Source organism: Homarus americanus, unplaced genomic scaffold, assembly GCF_018991925.1.
Source record: "Homarus americanus isolate GMGI-L3 unplaced genomic scaffold, GMGI_Hamer_2.0 scaffold45562, whole genome shotgun sequence".
NCBI lineage: Eukaryota > Metazoa > Arthropoda > Malacostraca > Decapoda > Nephropidae > Homarus > Homarus americanus.
In genome coordinates this window covers 2,413,610-2,435,176 of record NW_024744839.1, presented here as the reverse complement: position 1 = coordinate 2,435,176, position 21,567 = coordinate 2,413,610, and the positions used below count along the sequence as shown (strand labels likewise).

At 47.0% G+C, this 21,567-nt stretch overlaps 1 protein-coding gene across 6 annotated transcripts in view; it reads right to left on the bottom strand.

Annotated features, from left to right (window-relative positions):
- LOC121878082 overlaps nucleotides 1–21,233 on the bottom strand; it is a 75,848-nt gene extending 54,615 nt beyond the window's left edge. For 3 of the 6 annotated variants that reach the window (XM_042384070.1, XM_042384075.1, XM_042384073.1), the window contains exon 1: nucleotides 4,503–4,553. The gene's annotated coding sequence lies outside the window, so the exon portion shown is untranslated. Of the gene's footprint in view, nucleotides 1–4,410; nucleotides 4,554–21,086 lie in introns of those variants that run through there. The other 3 variants (XM_042384074.1, XM_042384071.1, XM_042384072.1) reach the window with 3 other exon arrangements.
- Nucleotides 21,234–21,567: the final 334 nt, after the last annotated feature.

The following is a 21,567-nucleotide window of genomic DNA, read 5'->3' as shown; positions in this document are numbered from 1 at the left end:
GGTTAAGATTAATAATCACGTGTTACTATTACCTAAATGTACACCAATCCTCGCACGAAGGTACTCAACCAATCCTCGCACGAAGGCACTCAACCAATCCTCGCACGAAGGCACTCAACCAATCCTCGCACGAAGGCGCTCAACCAATCCTCGCACGAAGGCGCTCAACCAATCCTCGCACGAAGGCACTCAACCAATCCTCGCACGAAGGCACTCAACCAATCCTCGCACGAAGGCACTCAACCAATCTCGCGCACGAAGGCACTCAACCAATCTCGCACGAAGGCACTCAACCAATCCTAGCACGAAGGCACTAACCAATCCTAGCACGAAGGCATTCAACCAATCCTCGCACGAAGGCACTAACCAATCTTCGCACGAAGGCACTCAACCAATCCTCGCACGAAGGCACTTCAACCAATCCTAGCACGAAGGCATCAACCAACCTAGCACGAAGGCACTCAACTCGAAGGCTCAACCAATCCTGCACGAAGGCACTCAACCAATCTCGCAGAAGGCACTCAACCAATCCTCGCACGAAGGCACTCAACCAATCCTAGCACGAAGGCATCTAACCAACTCTCGCACGAAGGCACTAACCAATCTCGCACGAAGGCACCAACCAATCCTAGCACGAAGGCACTCAACCAACTTAGCACGAAGGCACTCAACCAATCTCGCACGAAGGCACTCAACCAATCCTAGCACGAAGGCACTCACAACCAACCTCGCACGAAGGCACTTCAACCAATCTCGCATCGAAGGCATCAACCAATCCTAGCACGAAGGCACTCAACCAACTTAGCACGAAGGCACTCAACAATCCTCGCACGAAGGCACTCAACCAATCCTGCACGAAGGCACTCAACCAACTTTGCACGAAGGCACTCAACCAATCTGCACGAAGGCACTAACCAATCCTCGCACGAAGGCACTCAACCAACTTCGCACGAAGGCACTCTAACCAATCTTCGCACGAAGGCAGCACTCAACCAACTCTAGCACGAAGGCACTTCAACCAATCCTCGCACGAAGGCACTCAACCAACTCTCGCACGAAGGCACTCAACCAATCCTAGCACGAAGGCACTCCAACCAACCTAGCACGAGGCACTCAACTATCCTCGCACGAAGGCACTCAATCTCGCACGAAGGCACTCAACCAATCTCGCACGAAGCACTCAACCAATCCTCGCACGAAGGCATCAACCAACCTCGCATCGAAGGCGCTCAACCAATCTCGCACGAAGGCACTCAACCAATCCTAGCACGAAGGCACTCAACCAACCTAGCACGAAGGCACTAACCAATCCTAGCACGAAGGCACTCAACCAATCCTCGCACGAAGGCACTCAACCAACTCTCGCACGAAGGCACTCCAAACCAATCCCAGCACGAAGGCACTCAACCAACCAGCAGTCGAAGGCACTCAACCAATCTCGCACGAAGGCACTCAACCAACTTCGCACGAAGGCACTCAACCAATCCTTCGCACGAAGGCACTCAACCAATCCTAGCACGAGGCTCACCACCCAGGCACTCAATCGCAGGGCACCCCAATCCTCACGAGTCACCAATCCGCCAGGCACTCAACCAATCCTCGCACGAGGCACTCAACCAATCCTCGCACAGGCACTCAGCAATCCTCACGAAGGCACTCAACCAATCCTAGCACGAAGGCACTCGACCAATCCTCGCAGAAGGCCTCAAAATCTCTGAAAGGCACTCAACCAATCCTCACGAAGGCACTCAACCAATCCTAGCACGAAGGCACTCAACCAATCCTCGCACGAAGGCACTCAACCAATCCTAGCACGAAGGCACTCAACCAATCCTAGCACGAGGCACTCAACCAATCTCGCACGAAGGCACTCGACCAATCCTCGCACGGCACTCAACCAATCCTAGCACGAGGCACTCCACCAATCCTTTGAGAGCACTCAGCAATCCCTAGCACGAGGCACTCAACCAATCCTCGCACGAAGGCACTCAGCCAATCCTCGCACGAAGGCACTCAACCAATCCTAGCACGAAGGCCTCAACCAATCCTCGCACGAAGGCACTCCAGCCAATCCTAGCACGAAGGCACTCGACCAATCCTCGCACGAAGGCACTCAGCAATCCTCCGAAGGCACTCAACCAATCCTAGCACGAAGGCACTCAACCAATCTAGCACGAGGCACTCAACCAATCCTGCATGGAGGCACTCAACCAATCCTCGCACGAGGTCGCAATCTTGGGCCTCACCAATCCTCGAGGCACTCAGCCAATCCTGCGAGGCCTCAACCAATCCTCACGAAGGCACTCAACCAATCCTCGCACGAAGGCACTCAACCAATCCTAGCACGAGGCACTCAACCAATCCTCGCACGAGGCACTCAACCAATCCTCGCACGAAGGCACTCAACCAATCCTAGCACGAAGGCACTCAGCAATCCTAGAGGCACTCAATAATCCTCCGAAGGCCTCAATCTAACAATCCTCCTTTGAAGGCACTCAACCAATCCTAGCACGAGGCACTCAGCCAATCCTGCAGGGCACTCAACAATCCTCACGAAGGCACTCAACCAATCCTCAGAGGCACCAACCAATCCTAGCACGAAGGCACTCAGCCAATCCTAGCACGAGGCACTCCAACCAATCCTCGCACGAGCACTCAACAATCCTCACGAAGGCACTCAGCCAATCCTCGCACGGCACTCAACCAATCCTAGCACGAGGCCTCAGCCAATCCTAGCACGAGGCACTCAACCAATCCTCGCACGAGGCTCAGCAATCCTCGCGAAGGCACTCAACCAATCCTCGAGGCACTCGACCAATCTCACGGAGGCACTCGACCAATCCTTCCGAAGGCACTCGACCAATCCTCCTATGAGCCTCAGCCAATCCTAGCACGAAGGCACTCAACCAATCCTCGCAAGGCACTCGACAATCCTCGCACAGGCAACGACAATCCCGCACGAAGGCACTCACCAATCCTAGCAGAGCACTCAACCAATCTCGCACGAAGGCACTCGACCAATCCTCGCACGAGCACTCAACCAATCCTAGCACGAAGGCACTCGACCAATCCTCTGCACGAGGGCACTCGACCAATCCTCGCACGAAGGCACTCGACCAATCCTCGCACGAAGGCACTCCAGCCAATCTAGCACGAAGGCACTCGACCAATCCTCGCACGAAGGCACTCGACCAATCCTCGCACGAGGCACTCAACCAATCCTAGCACGAAGGCTCAACCAATCTAGCACGAAGGCTCACCATCCGAGGCACTCGCCAATCCTCGCACGGCACTCGACCAATCCTCGCACGAGGCACTCAGCCAATCCTCGCGAAGGCACTCAGCCTCCTCGACCAATCCTCGGAAGGCACTCGACAATCTCGCGAAGGCACTCAGCCAATCTAGCACGAGGCACTCTTCCAATCCGCACGAGCCTCAACAATCTAGCACGAAGGCCTCAACCAATCCTGACTCAGCCAATCTAGCACGAAGGCACTCGACCAATCCTCGCACGAAGGCACTCGACCAATCCTCGCACGAAGGCACTCAACCAATCCTCGCACGAAGGCACTCAAGCCAATCCTCGCACGGGCACTCGGCCAATCCTGCACGAAGGCACTCGACCAATCCTCGCGAGGCACTCAGCCAATCCTCCACAGGCACTCGACCAATCCTCGCACGAAGGCACTCAACCAATCCTCGCACGAAGGCACTCAACCAATCTTGAGGCACTCACCAATCCTCGCACAGGCACTCACCAATCTAGCACGAAGGCATCGACCAATCCTCGCACGAAGGCACTCAGCCAATCTCGCACGAGGCACTCGACCAATCCTCGCACGAAGGCACTCGACCAATCCCTGGCACGAAGGCCTCAACCAATCCTAGCACGAAGGCACTCCAGCCAATCCCCTACTTTGAAGGCACTCAACCAATCCTCGCACGAAGGCACTCAACCAATCTAGCACGAGGCACTCAGCCAATCCTCGCACGAGGCACTCAACCAATCCTCGCACGAAGGCACTCAACCAATCCTCGCACGAAGGCACTCCAGCCAATCCTCGCACAGCACTCAACCAATCCTAGCACGAAGGCACTCAACCAATCCTAGCACGAAGGCACTCAACCAATCCTAGCACGAAGGCACTACAGTAATTCGTTTCAGCAAAGAAAGAAATCTACCGAGGAATGATTATCTATATAGGGAATGTAAGTAAATATAACGAGACATTTCCTTAACATTCTACAGGTGAATGATGGGCAGCTGGGGCACTTGGTAACCAGAGGGCGTATAAATTAAAGACACCTCAAACAAGCAATTTCACCGACACAGCTTAAGTTTCCAGTTACCACAGTAATATCCATATTCAGTCACTGTAAATAATGGTAATAAAAAGAATAGTGTCTTACAGTTATTCGATTATTGTCACAAAAGTTTTTGGGGGGGTCACAGTACAGGAAGTTTGGGACAACAAGCACAGAATAGTGGGTTGGTACGGTACCCGGTCCCTGGCTATCATTACTTTACTCCGTGTCCCGATAGTAACTGAGAAACATGACGGCGACCCGCACACACACTCACCACCTCCACACCGTTGCCTTGTACCTCCCGATACACAATTTTACACTATTGTTGCTCTCCTTTATGCTTTCATCAGACCACATACTTACTTGTTTTCATGTAAATCATCCTTTCTGTAAATTAGGTGACATGAATAACTCAATATCATTTAGTGGTTTGTTCAGGACACGAAATATTACCATAAACGTTTCATTAGTCAGGATAGGTAACTGAGACACGGGGACTGCGTGTGAGCCGTGCGCAGGTTGCTCTTTAAAATAACACACTAAACATTAGCTCATGTTTATCATCTAAATTTCACCAATAAGATAAGACTGTGCAGGGGACAAGTGTATATTAGTCTAATAGACGTTAGGTGTTTGTTAGCCGAATATAGTATTAGTCTTACATTAAGACGCACAAACTGTTTCCTGTTTACCAGCACTGATCGGCTGTTTGTCCGTCACTGTCAGCTGACTTTGACATCCCTATACTACAAGTGACAAAATTTGTTTTCCTGCCACTCACTGACGGTACTCTCCTCTCCAACAAAACACTATATTTCAGCATTATAAAAGTAGTGATCATTACAGTACTAACCAACAGGAGGACACAACCAAAGTCAGTAATGGTTGACACAATTATCACTACAACTTGGGAAGACTAAACCAATATTATTACATTACAAAAACAAAACAAAAACACTGATGACTTAACTGTGGAGTGCGGCCAGAAACTATTACAGGAGTGAAAAGTGGGTCCCACAGGCCTGATAAGGGCAGCGTGGAAACAGCACAGAATACTAAACTTCTGCACAGTACTTGACCTCACTGTTGACTTAATGCAATGCAGCGCTCGACACACTTGTAACCGTTGGTGCATCTATCTAATTTGTTCATCAATCATTTGATTAGTAACTACAGTTTAACATAAGAACCACAATGGCTTCCTGTATCCGTAGATATGTATATGTATGTATTTCTGTGTATTTCTGTGTACATAGGTATATCTATGTATGTATGAATGTCTGTGACTAGTGGTCAGGGCAGATACCCCCAGACAGTAGATAAACATGGTCAGCAGCTAGCATGACAGTACCCAGCTCTCAGGGATAAACAGAGAGGCTCTTATCACCCAAAGCTGCGGCGTCTCTGCAAAACTTGATACCCACACTCCCGGCAATAATACTGAATAACTTTACACCCAACTCTGTACTCACTATTAATGTGTATCTTAAAAACATACCTTGTTCCAACACACACACACACACACACAACGATTCTTACCACTGCAGAGATGCTGCTGAATATTATGCGTGTGTGTGTGTGTGTGTGCGTGTGCTCTTATTTACACATAATACCTGTCAAATGAAAAGTTCAATCGGGAGGATGACGAAATCACTACCACAACTCATCAAAAGACAAACACAACAAACAACCCCAGCAAACACAAACACACAACTCCAGCAAACACAACAAACACACAAACAACAGGTTAATTCCGTGTTGAGCCGATAGTAATATTGGCCTTACACACACACACACACACACATCTTTCTTACCCCTTCTCTTTATTCCTCCTCTTGTTTTATTCCTCCTCCTCCTTCTTTCTCTCGTTCACTTAGCACCAGTTAAACCATCTTTTTGTGATCTTTAACTGTAAGTGATCAGATGGTGGAAGGAGAGGTCAAACACTCGGCCGTTCAGTACATGGCTATTATAAAACACAAGCACATACTTCTCAGGTTTACCTCGCGTGTTTGGCATTGTGACCATGTGTGTGTGTGTGTGTGTGTTTATGTGTGTATATCTATATGTATGTATGTGTGTAAAATAAGCAGATACAATTTTACATACTTATAAACTATACCTTCAGCTAAACAGGTAAATTACTCATTAAAATATCTTTCCTATTAGGACTGACTACCCGCCATGTTGTGTCGTCATACAGGGCGGTGTGTTCATTCTCAGACATCATTCAGAAAGAGTTGATTAACCCTTTGAGTCCTGAAGGGTGAAATCATCGTCGTCAAAGGGTTAAATCATCGTCGTCAAAGGGTTAAATCATCGTCATCAAAGGGTAAAGTTAATCCCGGGTATTGGGAACCTTAGTTAACTGCCAACGAACGCACCAACATATAAGAGTCTCTGAATAAACGAGTACGGTAACACGAGGCATAATTATTCCCTTACATAACATGGATCACAGTAGCTAGGGACTCATCTTTTTTTTTAGTATATTTTTGTGTTTTTTCAGTTGTGGGTGAGGAGGTTGTGTGGCCCTATAAACCCACAAGTGTGACACCTCCTGCTGTCTACACCTCCCTTCAACACCCACACCTCCTCTTCAACACCCACACCTCACACCTACACCCTCCTTCAACACCCCACCTCCCTCTTCAACACCCACACCTCCTCTTCAACACCCACACCCCCTCCCTCACCACCCACACCTCCCTCTTCAACACCCACACCCTCCTTCACTACTTACACCTCCCCACACCACCCACACCCTCCCCCCACCACCCACACACCCCTCCCCACACCACCCACACCCTCCTCTTCAACACCCACACCCTCCCTCTACCACACCCACACCTCCCTTCACCACCTACACCTCCCCACACCACCCACACCCTCCGTCTTCACCACCCACACCCTCCCTCTTCACCACCCACACCCTCCCCACCACCTACACCTCCCCACACCACCCACACCCCCTCCTCCCCCACAACCACCCACACCCCCTCTTCACCACCCACACCCCCACACCACACCCACACCCCTCTCACCACCCACACCCTCCCCCACACCACCCACACCCTCCCCCACAACACCCAACCTCACCACCCACACCCTCCCCACACACCCACACCCTCCCCACACACCCACACCTCCCTCACCACCCACACCCCCACAACACCTACACCCTCCCCACCACACCCACACCCTCCCCCACACCACCTACACCCCCTCTTCACCACCCACACCCTCCCCACACCAACTTACACCTCCCCCACAACACCCACACCCTCCCCCACCACCTCCCCCCACACCACACCCACACCCTCCCCCACAACACCTCACCTCCCTCTTACCACCCACACCCTCCCTTTCACCACCCACACCTCCCCACACCACCCACACCTCACCCACCCACACCCTCCCCACACCACCCACACCCTCCCCCACAACACCTACCCTCCCTCTTCACCACCCACACCTCTACACCACCCACACTCCCCCACAACACCCACACCCTCCCTCTTCACCACCCACACCCTCCCTCTTCACCACCTACACCCTCCTCTCCCCACCCACACCCTCCCCCACACCACCCACCCCTCTCACCACCCACACCCCCTTTCCACCCTCCCCCACACCACCCACACCTCCCTCACCACCCACACCCCCTCTTCACCCCCACACCACACCCACACCCTCCCCCACCACCCACACCCTCCCCCACACCACCTACACCCTCCCTCTTCACCACACCCACACCCCCCTCTTCACCCTCCCTCTACACCACACCACACCCTCCCCCACAACACCCACACCTCCCTCTTCACCACCTACACCTCCTCTCACCACCTCCTCTCCAACACCCACACCCCCTCTCACCACCCACACCTTCAACCACCCACACCTCCCCCACCACACCCACACCCCTTCACCACCATACCCTCCCTCTCACCACCCACACCCTCCCCACACCACCCACACCCCCCTTTCACCCCCTCCCTCTACACCACCCATACCTCCCCTCTCACCACCCACACCTCTCACACCACCTACACCCTCTTTCACCACCTACACCCTCCCTCTTCACCACCCACACCCTCCCTCTTCACCACCCACACCCTCCCTCACCACCTACACCCTCCCTCTACACCACCCACACCCTCCCCCACAACACCTACACCTCCCTCTTCACCACCCACACCTCCCCACAACACCCACACCTCCCTCTTCACCACACCCACACCCTCCCCACAACACCTACACCCTCCCCCACACCACCCACACCCTCCTCTACAACACCCACACCCTCCCTCTTCACCACACCCACACCCTCCCTCTACAACACCTACACCTCCCTCTTCACCACCCACACCCTTCCACACCACCCACACCCTCCCCCACAACACCCACACCTCCCCCCACCCCACACCCACACCTCCCTCACCACACCCACACCCTCCCCACAACACCCACACCCTCTTCACCACCCACACCCTCCCTCTACAACAACACCTACACCCTCCCCACAACACCTACACCTCCCTCTTCACCTCCACCCACACCTCCCCCACAACACCTACACCCTCACCACCTACACCCTCCCTCTACACCACCCACACCCTCCCTCACAACACCTACATCTCCTCTACACCACCCACACCCTCCCCCACACCCACACCCTCTCACCCACCCACACCCTCCCCCACAACACCCACACCCTCCCCTCACCACCCACACCCTCTACAACACCCACACCCCCACAACACCTACACCTCCTCTTACCACCTACACCTCCCTCTCAACACCCACACCTCCTCTACAACACCTACACCTCCCTACACCACCACCCACACCCCCCACCACCCACACCCTCACCCACCCACACCTCCCCCACAACACCCACACCCCCACAACACCTACACCTCCCTTCTCACCACCTACACCCTCCTCTTCACACCCACACCTCCCCACAACACCCACACCCTCCCCACAACACCTACACCTCCCTCTTCACCACCCACACCCTCCCTCTTCAACACCCACACCCTCCCTCTACAACACCTTTCACCCTCTCACCACCCACACCTCTTCACCACCTACACCCTCCTCTCACCCACCCACACCCTCCCCCCACACCACCCACACCCTCCCTCACCACCCACACCCTCCCCACACCACCCACACCCCCACACCACCCACACCCCCCACAACACCCACACCCTCCCTCTTCACCCCACACCCACACCCACCCTCCCTCTTCACCACCCACACCTCCTCTTCCACCTCACACCCTCCCCCACAACACCTACACCTCTCTCACCACCCACACCTCCCTCTCACCACCCACACCCTCCCTCTTCACCTCCCTCTACACCACACCTATACCTCCCTTCACCACCCACACCCTCCCCCACAACACCCACACCCTCCCCTTCACCACCCACACCTCCTCTTCACCACACCCACACCTCCCTCTACAACACCCACACCTCCCCTTCACCACCCACACCTCCCCCACACCACACCCACACCCCCTCTTCATCTCCCTCTACACCACCCACACCCCTCTTCTCACCACCCACACCCTCCCCCACACCACCCACACCTCCCTCTACACCACACCTATACCTCCCTCCTTCCCACCACCCACACCTCCCCACACCACCCACACCCTTCACCTCTACACCACCCATACCTCTTCACCACCCACACCCTCTTCACCACCCACACCATCCCTCCACACCACCCACACCCTCTCACCACCCACACCCTCCACACCACCCACACCCCTCCCCACACCACCTACACCCCCCTCTCACCCTCTACACCCTACACCCTCCCCACCACCCACACCCTCCCCCACACCACCCACACCCCCTCTCACCACCCACACCTCTCACCACCTACACCTCCCTCTTCACCACCTACACCCTCCCTCTTCACCACCTACACCCTCCCCCACACCACCCACACCCCTCCTTCACCACCCACACCCCCTCCCCCCACCACACCCACACCCCCCCACAACACCCACACCCACACCCACACCCTCCCCTCACCACCCACACCCTCCCCCACCACCCACACCCCACCACCCACACCCTCCCCACCACCCACACCCTCCCTCTCACCACCCACACCCCCTCTCTACACCTCCACCCTTCACCACCTACACCCTCCCCCACACCACCTACACCCTTCTCACACCCACACCCTCCCCCACACCACCCACACCCTCCCCCACCACCCACACCCTCCCTCTCCACCACCCACACCCTCCCTTCACCACCCACACCTCCCCCACACCACACCCACACCCTCCTTCCACCACCCACATCTCTCACCACCCACACCTCCCTCTTCACCACCCACACCCCCCACACCCACACCCACACCACACCCACACCCTCTTCACCACCCACACCTCCCCCACACCACCCACACCTCCCCCACACCACCCACACCTCCTCTCACCACCCACACCCTCCCCTCACCACCCACACCCTCCCTCTCACCCACCCACCCTCCCTCTACACCACCCACACCTCCCCCCACACCACCCACACCCCTCTCACCACCCACACCCCCTCCACACCCACACCTCACCCACACCCCCACACCACCCACACACACCCCCCTCTCCACCACCCTCCCTCTACACCACCCACACCCCTTCACCACTCCACACCCTCCCTCTACACCACCAACACCCTCCCTCTTCACTACTTACCCCCTCCACCCCATCACCCCCTCTCACATCACTTACTTTACATTTATAGAACATTATAGTGACACGTTATTTATTAATATATTTCAAATTAATCTTCAAATAATAAAAATACTGTACTTACTTTTATTTCACCCTCAGTTCAGAATCAGACGTCTAACTAGTGAGGTACCTAACCCATACTGGTTTATAGTTCACCTAAAGGGGACGATAAGAAGTTACTGACCTCTGTGTGTGTGTGTTGAGGATGATAATGTTACTTTTGTGTGGTTGAGGACACACACGCACGCACGCACACACACACACACACACACACACACACACACACACACACACACACACACACACACACACACACACACACACACACACTCCATATAGTGAGCATTGATGGTTGACTTTCACAACACACATTTAGGTATACCTGTAATGGACTCCGTAATAGGGGTGTGTACAGGTACTCGTGTTAATTAGTCCAGGTAATTCGTCAGTAGTTTCAGTTAATTATCTTATTAACGAGAAAGTAATTAATATGAAGTTGTTTATTGTTTATTATCCTGGGTGTTGAGGAGGAACACTTGGGATTTAATGTGTCGGTTAAAATATAATTATCTGGATCATAACACCTGGAACAATTATATACAGGTGAAAGAACCATCAAAATATAGCGTGTGTAACCTAACCTAACCTAACCCAACCAAACCTAACCTAACCAAAGTCCTAGAAGGAAGACATTACCCACTTACATCTGGTCAACAATGTATTGATCTTGACTACAGTTCTCTCAGATGAAGTTTTACAGGCAAGGTAAACACGAAAGGTCAAGGCAAAAGGTCAGCAATAAAGGTCACACGGGATAAACATACTTAATATACCTCGACTGGTGAAGATAATCAATACATACCCTGAAAATCTGCCTCGACTGGTGAAGATAATCAATACATACCCTGAAAAGCTGAACAGAAAAATTAAACAAGACATGAAAGAGAGACTAAAAAAATATATTCTACTTACACGATGGACGGGAAGGTAGGATAGAGGGTCAGGAGCTCCTATATAGACGGGGAAACAGCCCTATATAGACGGGGTAACAGCCCTATATAGACGGGGAAACAGCCCTATATAGACGGGGAAACAGCCCTATATAGACGGGGAACAGCCCTATATAGACGGGGAAACAGCCCTATATAGACGGGAAACAGCCCTTATAGACAGAAACAGCCTTATATAGATGGGAAACAGTTTTATATAGATGGGGAACAGTTTATATAGACGGGGAAACAGCCCTATATAGACGGGGAAACAGCCCTATATAGACGGGGAAACAGCCCTATATAGACGGGGAAACAGCCCTAAAGGCTCATTACTCACGTTACATGTACAGTAGAATCCCAAGAGCAAAGTTGAGGATAAGACACCAACAGGAGACTTGTTGTAGTGGTATGACTCTCTTATTACTCTTCACCATGGACGTATGAGTCGAGGATGCCTGCTGGCTTATTTACAACTTGTCGCCAGGAAGAAAAAGTTAGTTATTGTCGTTCTAATCCAGCCATGATAACCTTCTGTACGTATGAAAAGAAAGACCGACGATTCTAGATATTTCAAAGAATCTTGGAAACAGCTGGCGGCGGGGAGAGGAAAACAAGAGGTCAAGAGTTTGGATTCACAGAAATTCCCAAGACTAAAATTTCCTCATAACTGAAGAGATAAAAATGCACCTAACTGGTTGACTTCAGCTAATACACATAAACAACGACTATATAAAGCAAGAGAACTGCAATGAGACTCCTCCTTAGCTCACCTAACACCAGACTAATTTAATCTTTGGCAAATACTCCTGCACCTTATTCTCGTCTCCTGTAAAATTATCTCTAATATTCATGATATTTTTTTTAGTGTTATTAACGTGTTTTAGTTTAAGTCAACCAGTTCAGTGCATTCAAGTTACGTTTTCAGTTCGGACTTAGAAGGAATTAATCTCAAGAAACTCCGTGTTGTGGTGCAGCCGTCGTCACGTCTATAGTGTGTTGTGGTGCAGCCGTCGTCACGTCTATAGTGTGTTGTGGTGCAGCCGTCGTCACGTCTATAGTGTGTTGTGGTGCAGCCGTCGTCACATCTATAGTGTGTTGTGGTGCAGCCGTCGTCACGTCTATAGTGTGTTGTGGTGCAGCCGTCGTCACGTCTATAGTGTGTTGTGGTGCAGCCGTCGTCACGTCTATAGTGTGTTGTGGTGCAGCCGTCACGTCTATAGTGTGTTGTGGTGCAGCCGTCGTCACGTCTATAGTGTGTTGTGGTGCAGCCGTCGTCACGTCTATAGTGTGTTGTGGTGCAGCCGTCACGTCTATAGGTGATGGGGCGGGGGTGCATCTTACAGCCCCCGAGACATTCTGTACATAACTTTGACTTGCCGTGTGTATTGTATCACTAGTACTTAATAGTTCACAAGATCATTAATAAGTTTTACATTAGGAGAGAATAGCATAGTCATTGACAACGTGTTTTATGTAATTGTTCTGGAGGCGTCAGGTAAATCTTATTCATTATCTTCATTCACTAACACCTGAGACACATACATGCAGACTTGGTAAGGAAACACACGTGAATATGCAGCCACATATACTGTAAAACATGCGCATTAGATATCGACACACACACACACACACACGGATGTATAGCATGAAAGACTTGATCATGACCTACAGTTTGTGAGTCGAGACCAAAGAAATAAACATAAACAACCATTACTTAGTGAAGCTGTGGCCAAGTGGTCACCAGATCCGCCGGCTGCCAGAGTTGGGTTCAATGTATAAGGATCCCTCACTTGGACGCTAGTTGAAGATATTAAGGTAATCTGGGGCAGCCATTCAGGACTCGTCGGAACCAGTGAAGGATATGAATAGAGTCTAGCACCAGGAAGTAGGAGTGCCACCATGACTGCCCATCAGGCTACCTCCCACACCCTTCCCTATCCTCCTGCACCCCTCCCTACCCTCCCACACCCTTCCCTATCCTCCAGCACCCCTCCCTAACCTCCCGCACCCCTCCCTATCCTCCCGCACACCCTTCCTATCACCTCATCTATCTTGTTCTGGTTCTAAAACACTTTCCTTTAGATTACTTCCATTGATTTTTCAGGTGTGTGTTGTGCGCGGGGTTGGTGAGGAAGGGGTGATAAAGGTGGCCGAGGAAGGCGTAGCGGTGCGGCAAAACGGTACACACATACACACACATTGTACCACCACTGTCACTCCTCATTCGTGGCAATACCTTCACTTACATACTGTCGGGTCCTCGCGTGACTCCACCCCCTGACTTACACAACACCCGGGACGACATTACGCGGCCAGACCTCCGCCATAACGCTACGCTGAAGGACTTGTCTTTGATGTAGTCGCCTGTTTAGTGTATCATGGTGTATGGATATCACGAAGTAGAACGTTTACAAACCAGAGTTACACACCTTATCACTGCGAGAAAAGTAACTGATAAAGAAATAAATTATTCCTGAGATTAATATATTTATCATTCGTCAACGTTGTCATGACACTATCGTAGCTCGAGTCCAATGCTCGATTTTACACCAACACAGCTCCAGTAAACTAAAGTCAAAACATAAACACCAAAATACTTTAAACACATATACATATCATGAACAAATGTAGGGAAATATGTGTATGAGCAACAAGAGAACCATACGGTTGAGCAAACATAAGTGCAGCAAGCTAACCAAACGGAGGTGTGGTGTTATGGCTCGAAGCTCAACGACCTAACCGTCTTAGCTCGCCTGCTGCTGACAAACTTCACCTTCAATACTGATGGTCAATATTACACATCTCTTAGACGTTAGGTTAGGTTGTCGGTTACTGTGTATTGTTTCATAATACAGAAACACTACAGTAAATACAAGAGCACCGTGGGGGCATAAGAGCAGTAGAGATGAAGCCATGGTTTTTACACGTGAGAACTTCTTGGTACTTCCACAAACACGTTCATTATATGGTCACCGATATGGCCACCGTTCGTGTATGTTATGAGTTTTTTGGTAGAGGCTTCAGTAACTAGTGCTATAGCTATTGTTGGTGTACAGGCGTCAGATGAGAATTGTTCTGAAAGTTTGCGGTACTTTACAGGATCAAGAGCCCAACACTGCCCCCAAGTTTAACCTATCTTGGGGAATTAACGTACAGTACAGTATTCAAATTTCCAGATAATGAAGCATTTTTTTCAAAATTTTCTGTATTAGTTACGACTGCTGATCCAAATATAAAAAGTGAAAAACTTAAGCTGTGATTGTGTTAAGGGCGCTGAGTAACCCGCCTTAATCGTTTTAACAAGTGTCACTGTTTAGCTTTTACCTTATAACCGATGTGTTATTGTTATCATTATTAGTCGGTTTTACTTTAACCTTCAATTCTATATCTTTACTTTTTGAGTTTCGTCGTTAATTACCAACTTGAAATATTCCACAAGGGAGTGAAGATGTCCCCCCGTGCGCACTCAGACACAAACTTGTAGGTAAGTTCTCCAAGATCTTGTTAAGGTGAACGTGGGTCGTCCAGGTCAAACCAGAGCCAATAACACGCCTTGTCAAGGTGGCGTAATCACATTAACCTCCTACTTTTTACACACACACCAACGCCGCCAGCTGAGTACCGCTGTTTGCCTCGTGATACGTAATGTGTTTTCTACTACCTGTACTACATATCCACTAACATCAACACATTAATGTCATAAAAGCCCACGGGGAGAGACTTCTGTTGTGTCAGGAGAAAAGAAGTAGCCACGTCACCTCAGCCCCCTCTCTTTTCTCTGTTTGAGGGATTAATGAAAAAGTTGCGGCCGTTGCTTCTACGGTTTCTGTCTTGCCGGGTCTCCACCTCACTTTTCCACACAACGACGCTTTAACTGTTAACATGAGACCAAACACACGAGTAAGGCTACAGGCACACCCTCCTCTCATGACGACGACGCTCCTGCAGTAACACCACACGGAACAGTCACTTAATGATAACGTCTACAGTACATCATTGTCTCCACACATCTATATTCCTCGCCGTGTCCGCTGTGACTTAACCCTACAAGCGGACTGACTACTAACTAACGCCGTGTCTCCTTTATAATTCCGCCAGAGGGACAGTTATAAACACATGATCATGGATTACATACCGATATCATGTATGTATAGACCATAAAACATTTCAACTCCGTAAACACACACAAGGAAATATATAAACACTGTATAAATGTCATTCAAACACTAGTACAGGACACTATAATACACCATTCACTATAAAGCTTCAGTCACACCATAAAAGCGTTTAGGTTTAGCGTTACAAGAGACTATAACAAGGAGTCATGTATAACAGCTCTTAGTGGTCATTATCCTGGTGAAAGAGGTCGTAACTATAATTAACAGTGGTGTATTTTTTTTCGGCTACCACGGAAAAAATAGCCAGTATATCTCAATAGCAGGGTAGTGTATTGTATATGTGTATAAGGTAAGGTAAGGCAAGGTAAGGTACTAAGCTAAGGTGAAGTAAGGTAGTATAAAGTACTGTTAGGTAAGGTAAGATAAGGTAAAGTGAGTAAGGTAAGGTAAAGTAAGGTAAGGTAAGGTAAAGTGAGTAAGGTAAGGTAAGGTAAGGTAAGGTAAGGTAAGTGTATTTTCCATATCAGGTAAATAAATAATTCAAAGGCAAAATACAAGAATAATAAACGAAATATATAAACAAATAAAAAATGGGTAAATTAAATGATTAAATACCAAACACACAACAAAAATAAACATGACTAAAAGATTAAGAAGAGAACAATAAATAATAGAAGAAAATATGAGATGATAAACAACAGAGATTGACAATAAGTAATAATTAAATAAAAGAAGAATAAAAATAAGTAATAAAAAAATACTATATAAATTACAGATGAGATATATAACCCGAATATATAATGATAAAAGTCTATAAAATAAAATAAATCAAAAAGTAAAATAAACAAAAGTAAATACAGAACCTGGAATTAAATAAACAAAAATATGAATAAAATTAATAATAAATCACCATTAAAAAGACCTAAATACACCAATAACTATAATGCTTAAATAAATCACTAAGGTGGGAGAGTATAGGAAGTATTATATAACAGTAAAAATATTTGGTGGTGAGTGGTGGACGAAAATTGAGGTGAAATTGGGGGGGAAATTACCAGATGGTGATAACATCAGTGAGGGTGAGTGGTGGTGGTGACGTTGACATGGTGGTGTGTGGTGATGTGGTGTGTGGTGATGTGGTGTGGTAGTGGTGAGTGGTGCTATGTGGAAGAGAAACAACAATAACAACATAACTCCCTCTTATAGGAAGTGTGTGTGTGTGTGTGTGTGTGTGTGTGTGTGTGTGTGTGTGTGTGTGTGAGAGAGAGAGAGAGAGAGAGAGAGAGCACGTAAGTAGTAAGGACGGAAGCGTAGGTAATGAAGCTACAATAAGAGAATAAATTAAAATACAAAGTGGTGAAAAGAGAACTACTGGAAATGAGAAATAAAGACAAGCAAAATAAAATGAAAAATAAATAAATAAGACGGGAATAAAATAATGAATGATATAAATATGAAGAAAAAAGAATCGGAATATAAGGAAAATGGATAAACATCTAAATAATACGATAAAGTAATGAAGTGGAGAATAATGAGGTGACGAAAGAAATGGGTGTTATAAAACGTAAATAAAAGACAAGACGAAGGGAATACGGATTAAAGAGGTGAAAAGTGAAGGAAAAGACGAATAAAAAGGAAGAGGAAAGAGAAAGTGTCGTAGAAAGGAAAAACAAAAGTTTACATGAAGGAAAAAATTATAAATGAAGAAAGGAAAAAATCATATAAGAAAAAAGAATGGATAGAGGAAGAAAGAAAGTAAAAAGAAACTAGAGAATAAATTATAAATGAAGGAAATGAGAAAAAAATAATAGTGCAGACGAAAGAAAAACAAAGTGAAACAAGGAAACGATAAAAAAAGTAAGTGTATAGGAAGAAATGAAAAAGAAAGTATAGAGGGAAAATGAAAAATGGAGGAAGAGAACAAAATAAAGAGAAAGAAAGTGAAAGAGAAAACGAAAATAAAAAGTGGAGAGAATAAGAAAGAATGAGCGAGAAAGGGATGGGAGGGAGACTGTGTGTGAGGGTGGAAAGTAAGTAATAAAGAAGACTCGTTAAAAGAGAGTGAGGAGTGGGAGAGAGCAGACAGGGACCCCAGGGTGGGCCAAGTATTGATTTTAAAGAGACACTTCACCAGATCCCTAGAGTGAGCTTATGGTTCAGTGGCCCGCCTCTTCCTCCAGCACACCACCACACTATACCTACACCAAAAGTACTACTGCCATAACTACTACTGCTACTACTACTTTTTTATATATAATTTGGGCCTCCAGCCTTCCATAACAGTACAGCATCTGATAAACTTTTTATTTAACCTTTGTAATAAATTTGTCAGTTTAAAGGCATTCTATTATATGTATCCAAACTAGAATTGTATTCATAATCTCACTGCACTTCATTATATCAGTTGAGAATAGCGCCCTCTAGCCTCTGCTTAGGCTTGCACGGACGGACGGGCGAAAAGCGGTCAGTGCAATAACATTAGCAACAAATTATGAAGGCTAGTAATGACAATGTACTGTAATAATAATGACACTTTACACCTAACTATGGCCGCCGGACACGCTGGCTCGGGCATTTATTCTACTCATCTATCGACAGTGACAATGATAATATAGCACCAAGAAGAAAGCAGGAGAAAGGAATAACAAGAGAAAGTAAATAAAGACAACAAGAAGCAAGTACTTTACATGTACAATAATTTATATTCATATATTTATACTAATAAAATAATATAATGTTTATAACAGTAACAACTACAATAATAATAATAATAATAATAATAATAATAATAATAATAATAATAATAATAATAATACCAAATCGGGTAGGCGACATGCGAATAATTTTCAGCCCCCCTGGGACCGTAGTGCTGAAATGTGGCACTATGTTAACTTAGACTTTTCTAATAAAGGCCATCCAATTTTTTAGAAGACCCCAGGTCTATCTCTGGGTCCGGAGGTAAATTTACACACACACACAAATGTTACAACAACAGTTTCGTGCCAACTCTGCTTATTATGACCCCCCCCCCCCCTACTATTTTTCCAATCACTGGAGATAAGATAATGTGTCACGGGAATCTTAGTATCATCATTATGCCAGGTAGATAAGTTAGGATGGATTGAATATTTAACGTAGGTTTAAAACTCCTAGAGAACTCGAACGCTAATTGGCACAGGTGGAGGTGTAACAAAGCATCTCCCGCCTCCACAATCAATAGCGGCTGCTATTGATCCTTGTACAGTACAGTACTGTGGTCAGTGGCCCACCCCCTCCTTCTCCCATCCCCAGTGACTGTAATAAAACGAATACTTATGTCTTATGCACCCTCACCCTGAGATGACGTATAAATAAAATGTCTCAATAAAATTTTCTGATCCTAAATGTCTATGTACGTACCTGCCATTATATACCCAAGCACATAACCAAACTAAATTCAACATTTGAATGTCATTGGCGAACATGAGCAAGGGCACTAAACAGATCATTCTAAAATAATTACAGAAACTATTCCTTAGAAAAATGAAGAAAAATAATCAATGAATGTATCTCCAACGAGCAATATTTACAAACTTCAGAAACGTTCTAAAAATTAGCCAGGCAACAGTCATAACCGGGCAGCAAAGTTAAATTTATACGTGTACAGGTATTTAAATCGTTAATGATAATAATAATAAACCTTCCATATAACAGATACTGTATAATTATGAAGTGTTAATGTGTCGATTATTAAAGTTAACAAAGAATCAGCAGATACAGTGACTCGTATGTTCTGTCTGCTCTATATATAAAATGCGGAAATCGCCAAACTGAAGTGTCAGTCACGTTTTCTTGTTACTAGGCGTAACCTGGCTACGTAGTATATTGATTTTCTGGCAATGTTTGTTTCTTTGTGTTTGCTGGTCCGTAAATGCCTTAACAGTCAGGTCTCATGATACTGACTCTCACGTTTGTTGTTGTTTTTTAAGTTCACCCCTGGATTTTTTTAAGGGGGGGGGGCGATCGGTTAAAGTTAGTCACGGGGCCAAATGTTATTAAATGTCTAAGTAATGTTCCACCATGAACAAAAACCATATACTGTATCTATAATAGTTGAAATGCAAAACGCTGTAGATATTTGACAGGTTGTCGGTTAGGTAGATATTTTAGATTAACACCAGGAGTTGATATAATTGGACGAAACTTTGTGGAAACGTCAATTACAATCTATTAAATAGACAAATGGAAAAGAAAATCCATTCAGTGTCGTTAGATATGCTTTAAAAAGTTTTCTGTTCGGTAGGTTACTTTAGGTTAGGTCAAGTTCAAATAGGTTCTGTGCACTCTCGTTTCCATTTATCTATTCAATATATAGGTGTATTATAAATAACGTTTGCTCACAGTTTCCTCCAATTCTATCAACTCCTTCTGGGGGTAGTCTATAAAAAAGGCAACCTAACCGATAACCTGACACATACCCACAGGCAGTATAGTACGGCCTAGGCTGCAAGGTTTTGTAATTGTGATGATAAAATATAAACAACACTAGTCGGAACTGTAATCACTAAAAAGAAACGGTGCGCTTAGAGTACGCGCTGGAGGCACTGTACTTTTTGTAAAGGTTGAAAAATAATAATTTCTTTCCTGATGTAACAGCCACATAACTGGAACAATGAAACAGTATCAAATAATATCTCGTTTCTAGACACAACGAATTTTCGCACATGGTTTCTGATGAAGCAGTTATCCATGTATGGGCAATGTTATATATAGTTTATAAGACCAATTATGTCACGTGAATATGGTATAAAAAAACAGTAACTTGTGATTTTTTGATCATTTACCTACACGTGCTCTACAATGACATGTGTAGTAGGCCTACGGCTTGTACTAATTATTTTAAAACCAACAGCATAAGCTTACTTTCGAAATGTTGTTCAGATATCATCCGTGCATTCCGCAGAGTTACGGACAATCAGTAAAGTAGGAAATGAAGAACTTTTTCTAAACATTTCAGATAAAAGTCTAACTTGGCCCCACACACGCTCTCCCCTGAGCCAAACTGTACACAAACCTTCCGTGCAGACATTCAATTTTTCCCCGCGGTGTTTCAAAGTCAACACTACAAGTTCTACAACCATAAAAATACTAGATGCTACATTTAAAGTTTTTTTTTTTTTTAATGATGAGGCCCATTATATGCTACAATTACCAATTCGGCTATTTTACATTGAACATAAGTGATCATAAAACTGCAATGCACTGTCGTCAGTATTTCCGGTTGCAGGTTTTATATGGCTATATCTCGGTTTAGTTAAAATTAGGGAGTTTAGAGATACTCACTGGGTAGGGAATACTCAAGAAAAAATTTTAAGTTGAGAATCATCAGTGAATGGAAGGCGAT